The following is a 14,462-nucleotide window of genomic DNA, read 5'->3' on the forward strand; positions in this document are numbered from 1 at the left end:
TAAATACTCAAAGAGTTTGGCTATTTTTAGAACACATAGCTTCCTTCTGGCAGATTTACAAACCAAATCAGAAGGGGTTAGTCTATTTTGTAGCAGACTGAATGATTCTCTTTAGCTAGAAAGAAACCTAGATTTTTCTTTGTCTCTGAAAGCAAATGGCTTCTACTTAATAATTTGATAACCTTTCCATAAAATCATATGATAATTCAAAAGTTTAAGACTCAATGCTAAGTCACAGTTCTGTGACAGGGAGTCTTTTCCCTTCTGAAATTACCTTCTTTCAAAACATTAATATGATGGTCATAATGACGATAATGATGATGTTTCTTTCTTATTCCAATACTTTTCTGAATAGTTGTGTGTAAATTTTTTATGAACCTAAATAAATGAAACTTACTTTTAAAAATCCAAAGAGATTTCTTTTTCAAAATATCTATAATTAATCTTCTCATAAAGCCATAGATTTTTCTTTAAATGGGAAATTCAGTTCCTACTTATTCTGCATTAGTGAATAGGTACTTTCTCTTATTACAGATGCTTGAAGTATCACTGATATATGGGGAGTGATTAACAACACTAAAACATCCTACAAGAAGCAGGAAATAAAGGAGAAAAAAATCCTCCCACCTCCAACCCTGGTCTGTTACCATGAGTATGTAATCTCATACACACTGTGTATTTGAGCACAATGGATCGACTTAAAATAAGAGAACTCTAACTAAATTGGAAGATAAACACTTCCGGATTGAGGAAAATTATGATCCTTTCAATATGGTTTTAAAAGAGTAACATCTAATTTTATTATTCTTAACTTAAAATGTTCTTTAAACAATTATATTTACATATGTATACACACATATACATATACACACATATACACATATATATATATGCACACACATATATAACATTGCTTGCATTCATATTTATATATGTATGTGTGTATGTTAACAATGTTAAACTTTACCTAAGCCCTGTGCTCCTGGAAGACAGGGATGTTTAGGAAACCCAGCTTTTTGCATTCCAGGAAACAGCTCACAGTCAAGAGCCACCCTTCACCATATGACCTAGATAAGACTCACAGGTGCCCTCCTCATTAACCGATTCTGGACAGAGACACTCCAAGTTACCTTTCAGAAATGATTAGCTGGACTGTTGACTCAGCCAAACTTAAGCTTCTCTTCTTCCTTCAAGACCTGAACTCTGACCACTCCCCAGCCTGAGCCAGCATTCAGCCCCTTAATGGCCTCTCAGTATCATACCACCCAGACACCTGCTCCCCATACCTGGCTCTTCTAGCCTTCTAGTAAAAGATTCTTCTAGTAAAAGAAAAATTGTTTCTACTTGATCTGTAAGAAGGTAACAGATTTTATGAAAGGATCATTCTCCTTATTTATTGCAATGGTCCCCTTCCCTACAATGCAATAACTCTTTTGAATAAAATCTTACTTTACCTAAATATGGGTTTGTTTTTATATGACAGTGTACACTTACATACACATTCAGAGTAGTGAGCTCATGTTGCTCTGATTTGTGTTAAGAATAAGCAAGTTAGATAGATCGATAGATCCCATTTTCTCCCTAGAGAACAAGGAAAGAAGAGGAGCCTGTGTCTGAGAAACCTAAAAAGGCTATAAGAAATTAGAACAAAACACTTTTGCTATCAATATTTTGTTTCCACATATCATTGAAGAAAATAGTTAACAGAGTAAGGGCATTAAACTTACCTTAGACTAAGACTCTGTGTAGAAACATATTTTCTCTAAAGAAAGTTTTCTTGCAAGAAAAGCAAGACCTTCCATAACCTCACAAGTTACAGCCAGGTCCTCTAGTCTATCATGTGTCTATTCATTTAGACTCTGCCCCTTTTGAATTACTCAAGACCATTATAAAATGCCACTTTCATCTGAAAAAGCAAATGTACCTAGTTCTACTGAAGATAAAGTAAAGTAGTCTATGCTTCCATCATCATGTCAACAGCCTGGCTTTTATCTCTTCTAAACTCCTGGGCAGCACAGCTGGGATGCAGCCACCCTAGGCAGAAACCTGGATGCCATGTAACCAGCCTGCTTATTGCTAAGAAGCATTAACATTCCATCTGAACCATCCTATGTTGTTGGACGAGGTCTATTTGGAATAACACTTTAGATTTGTGACATTTTTATTTTTATGCATGCATTAATTATACTCTTTTAAAAAAATAATTTACTTTTTCTAACACTAATACAGTTCATATTGTATATCCTATAATTCTCTCTCTGCATTTTTTCAGCTTTAAATCACAGAAATTACTCCAAAGCAAAACTTTTAGCATCCTTCTCTACAACTACAAGCTGTCATATGAATTTTATGGATGCATATGGACAGAGAATGTTGCTACAGATTATTTTTTAGAAGACAGATTATTAAATTCACATGTAATTAACAATATGACTCATGACTGGATCCAATATAATAACAAATTATCTATAATGCTAATGGTGGTAATTAAATGAGCAAGGCAGACATTTTAGAACTCCCCAGACCAAGATGAGGATGTCTAGCACATCTTTATTTTGATTTGTTTTCTTTTCAGCATTATTTTCAGATTTTTTGGCAACCATACTCAAGTATCAAGATACAAGGCAGGGTTCTGAAATCAATAAAAGGCTAAAACATTTGCTCTCTGATCAACTGGTACCTCCTCAAGGAAGACTTTCCTGACCTCTCATTAGATCAAATCCCACTGAACATTCTCATACTTCTCTTTCACAACACTCATCACAGAGACAGATTTAATACAGTGTGTGATTATTAGTAACTACCTCTCCGACTAGAGTGTCAGCCCCATGAGACCATGTTTATATTCACCAGTACATTCTTAGGCATGGAGCCTAGAACCCAACTTGGGGTTTATAAGTGTTTACTGAATGGATGAATGTGGTTTTGCAAAAATATATATATATATATTATTTGCTAATGTGCGGTTTAGAGACCTCTCTTATGTTGTGCACCTTCTTATTTATAAATGTTAAAGTGCAAATAAGTTAAATCAACTTCTTGAGATGGAGCGATATTTATTCTAGACTAAGTCAAACCAATAACAAGGTTCTAAAAATATGTTTAGGAGTACCCTTTCAAACACCTAGTCTGAGTATAAATACATCAAACAGCTTATAAAACTCTGGAATGGATGCTATGCCTTCTAAATGTATACTCTTTACTTCATAAGGCCTAATAATATTTTCTTTTGTGTGCAAAGATAATGAATGGTACTGGCACATGAGATCAGAGTTGTTTTTCTAATTCTTATCCATCTATTCTCTCTCACGTGCCACCTTCTTCCTGGTGATAAATGACATGCAATGTAAGGCAGCTGGCTGATATTACAGGTGAGTCTAGGCTTGCTAGATTGAGTGAGACTAAACCGGCTGCCACTAGGATCACATCCTCAATTTTGGTATCATCACTGTTTTGCTTTTCCCAATTTCAGTTACCAAACATTTCTGGCACAAGTATCATAATTGCTCACCAAAATTCAAATATTATTTTTAAAACATTTAATAGGTCAAAGAATGAAAATACATTTTAAAATAAATGTAACCTAGAGAAGATATATACTAGGTCAACAAGCAACACTCTGTCCACTAGCTATAAGACACACTTAACCTAAAAATATAGGAAATTCTTTAGGTTGGTAGGTAAGTCTTTTAGTAGATAGCTGGCTAGGTAGGTGAACAGATGACAGTGTCTTAAGCAGTGACTACTTACGTGGTCCACTCTGTACAATTTTCTTTTTACTACAGAGCACTTAATCTACAGAGTTTAACAGACTATAATCTGTATTTCTAGAGTAGAAGAACTTTTGTGCATTATAAACTGAATTTAATTATCAGAACTTCAATACAGTTTTTTGAGTATTTCACTTCTGGGAGGCCTTGAAGAACAAAAGAAAGAATAAAAGATCACTCTGTTTGCAAAAATTTACAACAGGAAGGCAATAACGCCAATATTACCAAAAGCAATTTATATATCCAGTGCAAACCCTATCAAAATCCCCATGATATTTTTGCAGAAATAGAAAAACCCATCCTAAAATTCACTTGGAATCCCAAGAGACCCTGAATAGCCAAAACAATCTTGAAAACAGAAGAACAAAGCTGGAAGATGCATACTTCATGATTTTAAACTTACATAGCTACAGTAATCCCCCACTCCAGTACTCTTGCCTGGAAAATCCCATGGACGGAGGAGCCTGGCAGGCTGCAGTCCATGGGGTCGCTAAGAGTCGGACATGACTGAGCGACCTCACTTTCACTTTTCACTTTCATGCATTGGAGAAGGAAATGGCCACCCATTCCAGTGTTCTTGCCTAGAGAATCCCAGGGATGGGGGAGCTTGGGCTGCCGTCTATGGGGTCGCATAGGGTCGGACACGACTGAAGCGACTTAGCAGCTGCAGCAGCTACAGTAATCAAAAAAGTGTGATACCGGCATACACTTAGATACATCAAGCTGAATGGAATATTAGTAAAATAGATAACCCAGAAACAAACTGTTATATAAATATGGTCAAATGATTTTTGACAAGGGTTCCTAGACCATTCGATGGGGAAAGAACAGTCTTTTCAACAAATGGTGCCGAGAAAACTGGATATCTACAAGTGAAAGAAGGAAGTTGGATCCTTACCTAATAAAATATATAACAAGTGACTCAAAATAGACCAAAGATCTAAAACTTCATACACGATAACACAGGGCAAAACTTCATGACACTGGATTTAGTGACAATTTCTTAGATAAGACACCAAAGGCACAGGCAACAAAAGAAAAAAATAGACAAATTAAGCTTCATGAAAACTTTAAACTTTGTGCACCAAAAGACAGTATCACTAGAGTAAAAAGGCAAACCACAGAACAAGATAAAATATTTGCCAATCATATATCTGGGATATATGGATTAATATCCAGAATATATAGAGAAATTATAAAATTCAACAACAAAACCCCCAAATAACCCAATTCAAAAATGGGCAAAGAACTTGAATAGACATTTCTCCGAAGAAGATATACAAATGGCCAATAAGCACTTGAAAAGATGTTTAACATTGCTAATCATGAGAGAAACGCAGATCTAAACTACAGTGAGATACCACCTCATACCCTTTAGGGTGGCCACTATCAAAAAACCAGAAAATAATTGTTGGTGAGAATGTGGAGAAATTGAAACTCTTGTGCACTGTTCATAGGAACATAAAATGGGACCACTGATGTGAAAAACAGTATGGTGTTTCCTCAAAAAAATTCAACATAGAACTACCACATGTTCCAACAACTTCACTTCTGGGTATATATCTGTAAGTATCATAGTTCAGTTCAGTCACTCAGTCATGTCCGACTCCTTGCAACCCCATGAACCTCACCACAGCAGGCCTCCCTGTCCATCACCAACTCCCGGAGTCCATCCAAACCCATGTCCATCGAGTCAGTGATGCCATCCAACCATCCTCATCCTCTGTCGGCCCCTTCTCCTCCTGCCCTCAATCTTTCCCAGCATCAGGGTCTTTTCAAATGAGTCAGCTCTTCTTATCAGGTGGCCAAAGTACTGGAGTTTCAGCTTCAACATCAGTCCTTCCAATGAACACCCAGGACTGATCTCCTTTAGGATGGACTGGTTGGATGTCCTTGCAGTCCCAGGGACTCTCAAGAGTCTTCTCCAACACCACAGTTCAAAAGCATCAATTCTTCAGCAATCAGGGCCTCAAGGAGATATTTGTACATCTACATTCATAGCAGCATTACTTACAAAAGCTAAAATGTAGAAGTGTCCAAGTGCTTGTCAACAGATGAATGAAGAAGCAAAATATGTGTACAAAGTAATATTATTCAGCCTTAAAAAGGAAGGGAATTCTGACATATATCACAACATGGATGAACAGTCAAGACATTACACTAAGTGAAATGAGACAGTCACAAAAAGGCAAGTACTACACTATTGAACTTATATACTTCAAATAGTCAAAAATCATACAGACAGATAGTAAAATGGTGGATTCCAGGGGCTAGGGGTGGGGCAAGTGGGGAGTTATAGTTTAATGAGTACAGAGTGTCAGCTTTACAAGATGAGGAGAGTTCTGAAGATGGATGGTGGCGACGGTTGTACAACATTATTAATATATTTAGTACCATGAACTTAAAATGGTTAAGATGGTAAATTTTATGTTTTATGTATTTTACCACAATTTTTAAAAAAAAACAGAAAAAAAATTTCTAGCAAGATGGTAAGTAGAGACCATCTTATTTGGAAAGGTGGTCAGGAAAGGAGACAATAGCAATTGTGGAAACAAGTAGAACCCTGCAGGCTCCCCACCACCACCAAGTACAGAAGCCCCAGTATGTCCCCTGCCTCTTGGTGGTAGAAAAGCTGAAGTCTCCCAGGCTCCCAGAGTCACAAAATAGCAGGTTTGAGCGGTTAGTGATTAGGATAATGGAGTCATGGACTTGGTGTCTAATGCATATTCCTGAGTTGTTTTACAGATACTGTAACTTCCACCAGAGGGCATGACATAAGCTGCTCCATCTTGAGCAATGCTGAGTCTATGGCTAGCACAATTCCAAGAACTAGCCTCAAGAGAATAGAATTAACTTTATTGCTCATAATAACCTATATCTTTGTGGGCATCAAAAAAAATCGTAGCTTGTTTCACCTGTATATGTAAGCAGGCAAACAAATTGTCAGCAAAGAGATGCTCAAACCCATGTTGACATCTTTCATTTGGAGAATACATCATCCGATGTCAAAGAAGTTACAGTAGCTGGACCTTCACCCCAATCCCACAGAAATGAAATGACGTTTGAGTGTGGGGAGTTAAAAAGCAGCTCTTTTGCCCCTTTCCTGTTTGCCCATTTCTTTTCCCTTCTAACTGTAATAGAAGCTAATTATAGGAATGAAATCATTAAGCAATTGAAACCAGCTCCTGACTTATGCTTTCCTGAATGCATAACATCCCCTGCCTAACCTGTTGACCCTTTCCGTAGATAAAAGAAGAATGAAGAATTAAGTAGTTAAAGAGTGGTTAGCTCTCGACCCCTAGTAGTCCTGTTAAGCAAGCCTGCAGGCAGATCACTCAGTCAAGATAACATTTGAAGAGTCAGTCAGTCTGCACACAATGGAGAATAATGACCTAACCTCCAGTTTCAAAGATTCACTGAGATTCTTCTCCCATCCATTTTTGCCTTTAAAAACTGCCATGGCCCGCAGGAATCTTTGGTCTCAGGACAGGGGCCCACCTTCTCCCCAGAATGCTGGCTTTTCTGATTAAAACACCTTTCCTTTTCACTGACACTTGCCTCTCAAATTATTGGCCTTTGAGCAACAAGCAGCCAAACCTGAGTTGGGTAACAGTAGGAGGGATCACAATGGGAGACTGTGGGAAGTAAGGATAGAAACTGAGTATAATTTGGGTTTATAGTGTCACAGGTTTTAACAAAAGGTGGGGGGAGTAAGACATAACAGAGAGATACATGCTATTGATAAGTTTAGTGACAAAGGGATCTATGCATTTAAGTAACATAATGTAATTAAGTCACAGAAAAAAATTGAAAATAACATATAATCAAAAAATGTAAAGACCTGTAAGGATTCCAGCTATCATAAAGTCTGATCCTATTTTTAATTGAGGAAATCTAGCCCCAGAGAAGATAAAATAATTTTTTAATTATATTAATTAGTTACAGATTTCTAGATTCATAGTCCAACTTTCTATATGTTAAACTCTTAGATAACTCTAAGATAACACAGACAGGAATTCACAGCCCAAGAGTTTGTTATTTTGTATGTATTACTGGAAAGTATTTTTCTTACATGTAACAATTTAAAGCTTTGCTTAAACCCCTGGAACCTTGCTTCTCCAAATCGATGACTCAGAGGCTCCTCAACTTTGCCTCACAGAAGGCTCCCTTCCTCTTAGTAAAGCCTGAGGAATTTACCTCTAGGGACTTTACCTTATTTCTAAATCAACTCAGGTTTATTATTCAAAGGGAAAATATTCCAGAATTTCTGATATAACAGCTCACATGATAAAAGAAAGAAGATGTGAAAGGCAGAATGGAAGCTGTGGAGGAAGGAAGAAATATGAATGGGAGTATGGTCTCTGCATAGTTTCTGCTGGAGGCATGGCTCTTAAGCTCCCTCTGTCTCAGGATGCAGAGATGGCAATGGCTAAACTAAAAGCCCATGAACAGTAAAGAGAAACAGGGCGCTGGCTGGATTTTCAGGGTGGGTCTAGGGTCCAGCTTCATTTTTGTTGTTAATTTTGTTTTGTTTTCTTAATCTCAATGGTATCTGTCCAGGGGCTCAGCTGCATCCAATCACTCAGCAGTGGCAGGCCCTGGGTTGCTGATTCATGCTGACCAAGCTCATCAGATATGGACTGATTTAAAAAAAAGAAAAAAAGGAAGTTAACTGACTCATATACACAGAGACAGCCAGGCAGATGGGACTAGTTACGTCACTGAATCAACTTATTCCATCTCCATTAGAAAAGTATACTTGGGAAGCCAAGTTAAGAACAGAGTTGCTTGGTGAATGGAATGTCAGAACAAGGAGAACTGGTGGTGCCAAGCCACACTATCTCAACGTACGACTCTGAATAGCATGAATACATTGTCAAGGTGTCTAGAATATTCATGTCAGCTGAACAGGACACTCATTCTCTTGGAAGAAGATAATAAAGCTCTTAGTAAAATATCTGATATACATAAAGTATTCAGTTTATACAAGCCATCAATATTACGGGGCTATATATTGTCTGGCAGCCTAGCATAAGGGGCTGGCAGCATGCACTTTGGAATTAGATCCCTACTCCATCACTCACTACCTATATGTCCAAAGGAAGGTTACTTAACCTCTCAAGTCTCACTTCTCCTACTGTAAAAAGGAGTGTAATAATAATAACTTTACAGAGTGACCTTTAAAATTACTTAATAGATTTTATGACAATCACTTAACTGCTCACTGTAAGCACTGAATGTTTTCAAAGTTAGATAGCATTTTTATATCTCAGATATTTCTTTATATATACATTAATTCATTTAGTCCTCATCATGACCCTATGAGGTAAATATGGCTGAGGAACCTGTCACTGGTAGATTATATTCACCAATTTCCGCACCCCCTTCCTCAAGGAAGTATATATATATAGTGTGTGTGTGTATATATATATATATATATATATATATGTATGTATGTATATACACTTTCCCAACTCCCTGAAGTCAGATATGACCATCTGACTTTCTTTGGCCAGTCAAATTTAAATAGAAGGGACATGTAAACATTTAAACTACTCAGCAGAAAATTTTAAAACCAATTTGTGCTTTCCTACCTCTAAAATTACAGATGGATTAGTTGAGGTAGAACCTCCCCCCCTCCATTAGCCCGAGTTTCTAAGTGACCCTTGCTGACCCTGGTGGACAAACAGTGTGAGCAAGAAATAAGCTACTGTTTTTTAAGCCACTGAGATTTTCATTTTTGTTATCATCATACAATCTGGTATATTCCAATTGATTCAGAAGCCTAGAGAGAAAAGGAAATTTTCCCAAGACGACACAGCTAGAAAGGATCTGGTTCGAGTCTGTACTCTTGCCCACTTTATATTTCTTAATAATTGATGGTAATATCAGTATGAAGAATAGTGCATTATTAATGCGTTGTTATCAGTGGAGGTCTCCTTCTAGACTTCATAAATAGCTGTTCTTTTCTGAATGAGTTGGCTCAGGAGGAAACCTAGCCTTTCTCAAGCCTCTATTACAAACACAGCCAGCAGCTGACAGAACACCATTAGAGAATTTCTCAACGGACAACATGGAGGACCCTGGATATGTTCTTTCTCTTTACAACCTCAGAGCAGCACCCAGGGGCACAATAACTATGGCTGCCAATAGAGCCTGGTTGGATTCCCTCAGCACACAAGATCGCAGAAGATTTAAAGGATCTATGGTCATTCTGCTGAGGGTGACCCCATTCCTCCTGTCACTCAGTCTTTCACAGATGGATGCCTCTTCTCATGCTTCTCTTCCCATTCACCCATCATCCTGTTTCCCTCCTTTTCCTGTCTCCGAACAATGAGCAAAGACTTCAAATGTGCTCTATTAGAAAGCATACTAGTGACATTCATGCAATTCCCCTTATGTAGCAAAATTTCCCAGAGACTGAGAGCCTAAAATTTGGAAACGCAAGTACTCAAGGAGAGGTAAGGTGAGAAGTTTAAGCCTCTGCTCTTCCCCAAAACAATTAAAATGCTATCAAGATAAAAACAGAAGGAACAAAGCTTAAGCAGTGACAGAAAACCAAAAAGTTAAGCGGAAAAAAGATTAGTCATATCTACTGAACATTAATCTATAAAAGAGACTCAGTTTTTTATGGTATACATTGTAAAACTTTAAATTATAAACTGAAAGTCTCTCTAAGGAAAGTATGGCTATGTATCAAGTAATAGAAGTGCTCATTGATGAAGTAATCATTTATTCATAATCTATTTGAAACATGGCATTCAACTAGTAAGTGATGAAATTCATGAACAAGTAATAAGTCAGCTACTTCTTAACTGTTTTATTTGTAAACTCTAGGGATCTATACTCTATAACTTTTCCTTTATAATAAAATGTTTACTAATTATATTTCAATATACTCATGTATCTCTATTTGACACTTCTCCAATCTGATAAAACTGATTTTTTAATCAAACTACTAAAAATGTAAAGATAATGGAATTTATTTTCTTAAAAAAGACAGGGCAAGTCAGAAAAATAAATAATTGGGAAACTCACTAAAATGTTACCCTCAGGTTCTTACTAACTCAGTTTTGTAGGTGTGACCACCTTTCAATAAAGTTCTTTTTGTACTTAAAAAATCAAAGAATGCATTTGAATCAGTTCTGATGAGATGGATGAAATTGGAGCCGACTATACAGAGTGAAGTAATCCAGAAAGAAAAACACCAATACAGTATACTAACACATATATATGGAATTTAGAAAGATGGCAATGATGACGCTGTATGCAAGACAGCAAAAAAGACACAGATGTGTATAGTGGACTTTTGGACTCAGAGGGAGAGGGAAAGGGTGGGATGATTTGGGAGAATGGCATTGAAACATGTATACTATCAAGTAAGAATAGAATCGCCAGTCTATGTTCGATGCAGGATACAGCATGCTTGGGGCTGGTGCACGGGGTTGACCCAGAGGGATGTTGTGGGGAGGGAAGTGGGAGGGGGGTTCATGTTTGGGATTGCATGTACACCCGTGGTGGATTCATGTCAATGTATGGCAAAACCAATACAGTATTGTAAAGTAAAGTAAAAATAAAATTTTTTTTTAAAAATTAAAAAAAAAATCATTTTGGGTAGAGTCCAACATTTTAAATGAATTCCACTTCATAATACATTATGTTTTATCTGTGAGTAGTATAAATTCCTATCTCTTTCTAAGAAACCTTCATAATTCTCATAAACAAATCCTTCCAAAATGGAAAACTATTTAGGACAATAAGCTGGCTGTGCAAGTGACATTGTAGAATCTCTTTCTGGAAGACAAAAAGAACAGGAAAGACTTTCACTGTAAGATTTTAATATTATGCTAATAATCAAACAGAACTCTTTTCTGAAGGACAGCATGCAGAAAAGACATATGGAAAGAACGGTTGGCATGTGTGGGTGGGATGAGACGAAGCTATCTCAGTCCAATGATTATCTGGAAAAGATACTTCAAACTGAGTCATGAAGACCTGCATCATCATATCATCCCAAATGAAGAAAGAAGCTATTTAGAGAGTTCAATTTTATGCTCAGAAGTGAAAGAAAGATAGGGAGGAAAATAACTATAATAGTTGCCTAATGGCATGTGACAAAAGTATGAGGAAATTTACTAAGCAAATCCCCACTAAAATATGAAAGTGAAAAAGAAAGTGAAAGTGAAGTCTCTCAGTCGTGTCCGACTCATTGTGACCCTATGGACTGTAGCCTACCAGACTCCTCAGTCCGTGGAATTTTCCAGGCAAGAGTACTGGAGTGGGTTCCCATTTCCTTCTCCAGGGGATCTTCCCAACCCAGGGATCGAACCTGGGTCTCCTGCCTTATAGGCAAATGCTTTACTGTCTGAACCACCAGGGAATATGAATGAAAGTAAAACATATGTAAGGATGCTTCCAGATCATCGTGAGTTCAGCCTCCTTGCTGGATTCTAAGTCCTCATTTCTAGCTTGGAAAAATTGGACTCTGTAAGTGTAATTCATGTTTGTTATATTGTAAAGCTATTCATCTTCATTTCTACAAGTTTTTCTGCAGCTTCTCTGTCACATATTAATATTGAGTTGCATAAAACACAAACTAAAGAAGTTAGTTTTTAGTCTCAGCTCAAGTTGCTTTATTGATGCTCCTTTACACCACTCCAAGCTGCCAATCCACAATCTATCTGAGAGCACATATCTTTGTTTTTCCCCAGATCCTCTCTTACTTATTGGACATTCCATTGAAATTAAATATTTTAACTACTTGAATCCACACATTCAACAAACATTACTCAATCATTCCCTTCTCCTAGATATCAAGAAATACTCATAAAAACTATGTGTACAGAAAACTTTTCAGTAAGAAATGCAGAATTTTTAGATGAGCTTTGACAGATCCTACTGTTTTAGTGATTGTGTCTTAGCAGTGTGGCTATTACTAATTCAATCAGTTGTAAGCAATGAAAATTGACTCTAGTAAACTTAAGGAAAAACATTTTTAGGAGCTTGGAAATCAATAGGAAGACTGGAGAACAAAGCTGGAACTAAGAACTTCAGACCCAAGATGCAAGAAATAAAAAAGAGGAGGTTCTTCTCAGAAAGTCACCAGTAGAGTACACAGTCTCCAAAAAACATGTCTGGACTCTTTGTCCCTCAACTAAAAAGTCAAATTCCAAGGAAGTCATTTGTTTAGCCCTTGAGGAAAGGGTAGGTGATTAACAGGTCCACTAAACACAATGGGGAGGGCAAAGAAACGTCAGAAGTTTGGAAACGTTCACTATCCTTGTTTAAGTTCCTAGTGCTCAAGCTGAAATACTAGTAGCTGGTACATGAGCTAAAATAATAGATTGATTCTATTTCAAAACAGCTCTCTTAGAATGATTTGTACAGCATTTGATAGGCCTCATCTAGCCTATCAAGGGTTTCCCTGGTGGCTCAGGCAGTAAAGAATCTGTCTGCAATGCGGGAGACCCGGGTTTGATCCCTGGGTAGGGAAGATCCCCTGGAGAAGGGCAAGGCAACCCACTCCAGTATTCTTGCCTGATCTAGCAATCAGCTCCTGTCACTAAACCAGACACACAACCCTCAGAAAACAGTGAGGCTTAACAGGGAAACTAACAATTATATCTCAATTTTTTTAATTAATTGATTTCGTAAATTATAAAAACCAAAAGCCTTATATTCCAATAGCCATCCTCACTCTAGCAAAAGTAATAGCACATCTGTAGGGTAATAGTATAGGTAGAGATGTATTGTATAGTGTCTAGTCTCATGCACCATGACAGATATTTTGTATACTTTAACTCATTTCATTCTCATAAAACCCAGGGCGGAGGTATTATTAATGTTAGCACCCTCAGAGAGATTACATAATTTGGCTAAAGCCTCACAGCTCTAGGCAGCCTATACCCAGAGCCTGTGCCCTCAACCCTGAACTAGGCTGCTTGGACTCAGCTCCATGGATGAAATCTCACAGGACACAGGAGGACAGGTTGTGGGAAGAACCATGCACATGAGTTAAAATCTCAGCTCTGCCATCTACCAGCTGAAGGGAAGAAACTGAAACCTCCCTGAGCCTCAATTTCCTCATCTGTGAGATGGAGAGGGTCATATGAGGGTCAGCATGAGTTGCTGAATGTCTCACACAGCTGTTGCAAAGTGGAAAGGAGGAAACACATATAAACTATTTAGTCACGAACGTTTAATCACATATGAAATGTTGAATAACCAATGGCTGCTATTAGTCATATGGCTGTCTTCCCTGGTACATTAATCTTAGGGACCCAGGTACTACTTTTTGATACCTGTGTCCATAGCTCTTTTCTCAGCAATCAGCACATTAACAAGCCCACATAAATATATGATGAACAGAAAGCATGTTTCAGGGCTCTTACTGCCACATTGTACTCAAGTATTATAAAATAAGCTCCTCTTTATAGTAACACCAAAGTTCCTGCCTCTTAAGCAAATGATGCCTATTTCCCCCCACCTCATCTCCTGCCCCCTGACTGTCAACTCATGAGGTCTATATAGATTTTGTTCTTCATAGGTCCCCAGTGCACAGCAGAGAGCTCAATACATAATAGGAGCTTACCAAATATTTGTGGGCTGAATTTTTAATAAGCATTTGTGAAATGTATTATGATTCACTTAGCACATTCACATAAACACGTGTAGTATCTCTCTGTAGACCAG

General features: G+C 37.5%; 1 protein-coding gene across 1 annotated transcript in view; it reads right to left on the reverse strand.

Moving 5' to 3' along the window:
* PLCL1 (phospholipase C like 1) overlaps positions 1-14,462 on the reverse strand; it is a 376,318-nt gene that overhangs the window by 40,748 nt on the left and 321,108 nt on the right. The window lies entirely within an intron of this gene.

Source organism: Capra hircus, chromosome 2 (assembly GCF_001704415.2).
Source record: "Capra hircus breed San Clemente chromosome 2, ASM170441v1, whole genome shotgun sequence".
Taxonomy (NCBI): Eukaryota; Metazoa; Chordata; class Mammalia; order Artiodactyla; family Bovidae; genus Capra; species Capra hircus.